Genomic DNA, 2,944 nt, shown 5'->3' on the forward strand with positions numbered 1-2,944 from the left:
CTATTCTTAGTTTTGTTATATATGAAGTTCAATCCACAATGAAATAGAATAAGTGTTTATAACAAACAACATGAATGTGAAGTCTGATAGACTATCAGACAACATAAGTCCTTATAACCAGCAACAAAAATACGAAGTACAATAGACAATCTAACGACATAAGTCATCTTACCTAACAACATAAAATTGAAGTTAAACGAACTATTAGAAGACATAAGTGTCGTATTAGATGACATATATATGTCTTTGATTTTTGATTCAAACGACATAACGTCTAATAATTTTCTAAATTTGATAACATCAGACGATATTAAATTGTCATTAGAAACCTCATCCAACTACAACAAATGAATGTATTTGTCGTTGGAGGTTTTATAGCTTGACAATTATATGCAGTGTAAGGTTGTATCACACTACATCTATTTTGACAAATCCTTCATTTTTTCTTCTTTCACTCGACATTTAAATGTTGTTTGTCTCTCATACAGACAACATAAATTTCAAAAACATCCAAACTTGTCAAATTTCAGTCGACATATGATATGTCGTCTGATCAACACTCAGACGACAGTGGAGAACTGTCGTCTGATGGTCAATCAGACAGCAGGGCCTCAGACGACATATGATTTTTCGTCAGACGACAGTGCTCAACTGTCGTTTGATGCTATTTTTGACATAGTGGATCTTGCTCGATCGTCATTTCCATTGTAGTCTTCTTTGACTAAAAGACCTGCTGGAAGGCCAAAAATAAGAAGGTATTGGAGTAGGAGGGAGGTAAAAAGGTAGATCAAGTGTTCCAGGTATGGGAAATATGACCGGCACAACAGAGCGAGTTGTGAAGCTCTGATATAGCATTTGGTTACATATGACAGCTACATTGATGGATACAGTAGTTACATTAATGGATTTAGTAGTTACATTGATAGATACAAATTTTTTTTAGTAGTTTCATTGACAGTTACAATTTTGCCGTTGGATGTTTTATTTATTTAGCTGTTGCTTTTTATTATGATCGTGGAAACTGTGTAACTCATTTATCGCGGTGCAGCGACACGCTGCAAATATTAATGCAAACCTCATTTTTTGATTTTTCCAAGTGCTTTGTTTATTCCAAGTGCTTTGTTTCATTTTGTTCAGCAGTTACATGGTCAGCTACATATGCATTTATTAGTTACATGTCCAGTTACTTTTGCATTTGAGTATGTTGTTATGGCTACGAAGTATAAAGTGTTTGTCGCGGTTCAGCAGCATGCTATAAGCAGTGAAACGACATTAACCTGCTACATTAACTTTTTGATGAGTAGTTACATACATGCTACACTTGTGTAACAATATTAACCTGCCTATGTGACTATCAATGTAACTATCCATCTATGTAACTATGCATGTAACTATCCATCTATGTAATTATGCATGTAACTATCAATGTAACTATCCATCTATGTAAATATCCATGTAACTGTGCATGTAACTATCCATGTAACTCTGCATCTATGTAACTATCCATCTATGTAACTATCCATGTAACTCTGCATCTATGTAACTATCCATCTATGTAACTATCCATGTAACTACAGATTGATAGTTACCTATATAGTTACATACATGCTACACTTGTGTAACTACGAAAATCCCACAATCCATTTGTTTTTCAATAAAAATTCAAGTCAAATAACTCAAGTGACTAGTTCATAACATAATATATCAGCAACTACAAATTGATAGTTACCTAGGTATTTACATACAGGCTACACTTGTGTACCTGCCGATGTAACTATCCATGTAATTACAGATTGATAGTTACCTGGGTAGTTACATACATGCTACACTTGTGTACTTACTTATATAACTATGCATGTAACTATCTATGTAACTACAGATTTATAGTTACATGGGTAGTTACATACATCATACATAAGAAGCTACATACAAAACTACTCATGTAACTACATTAACTACATCAACTGCATAAATGGTAGTTACATTGCTAGTTACATGAACAGTTACATGACTAGTTACATGGCTTTCAATAGTTACTTGGATAATTAATTACATACACAATTAACATCTACATTGCCAGTTACATGGTAGACTTTTCTCCTTCCTTTTCCAGTTTTCGGCAGAATGACCTTCCCTCCTTCTGACGACCATAACTTCCACTACAAAATAGCTATCAACTATCCACGAAAAGTTCTGGAAACTAAGACTCTTCTAGCTTTCCGTTGATATAAGGCAAGTTTCCTGGATCGCTCTGAGCTGCTCGCAATATGCTGTCAAATTTGACTGAAAATCTGGGCAGAATTCCATATTTCTTAAGGTTTCATCTTTAATGCGCATCTCTTTGCAGCGTGTAGCATCTCTTTCCTCACATTCCTTGCTCAAGAACTTACGAAGGTCAGCCCTCGCTAGCACATCAAGGTCCACTGTGGTCTCATCAAGCAAAAACACCAAAATTCATCCACAGACATTTCATCAAGCACCTGGTGTGCATAACCAAATTCAATGTGGTTCTTCTCGTAAAACCAATTCATAAGCATCACAGATCAGTGCCTATTCATGAAACTTTGAACTGAAACCTATCAAATTTGAAGTGCGCCACAATCTCGCAACAAATTTGATATTCCTATACGATTCAAACTTTCACATTTCAAAGCAATCAAAGAGAGCCAAACCTTGAGGCTCATTATACTCCTGACCCTCCGCTCGCATTGGAAGTAGCACGTCTTTTAGCACGTCAACGTCGTCCTTTGATTTCTTGTTGCCGACGGCGGTATGACGTAGTCAACAGGAACCCAGCCCTAGTCGGCGTAGTTGGCAAGGTCGAGGAGTAGCGTTGGAACGATGAATGGTTCGTTGCCGGTGGATTTGAGAGAGAGAGAGAGAGAGAGAGAGAGAGAGAGAGAGAGAGAGAGAGAGAGAGAGAGAGAGAGAGAGAGAGAGAGAG

Source organism: Fragaria vesca, linkage group LG4 (assembly GCF_000184155.1).
Source record: "Fragaria vesca subsp. vesca linkage group LG4, FraVesHawaii_1.0, whole genome shotgun sequence".
Lineage (NCBI taxonomy): Eukaryota > Viridiplantae > Streptophyta > Magnoliopsida > Rosales > Rosaceae > Fragaria > Fragaria vesca.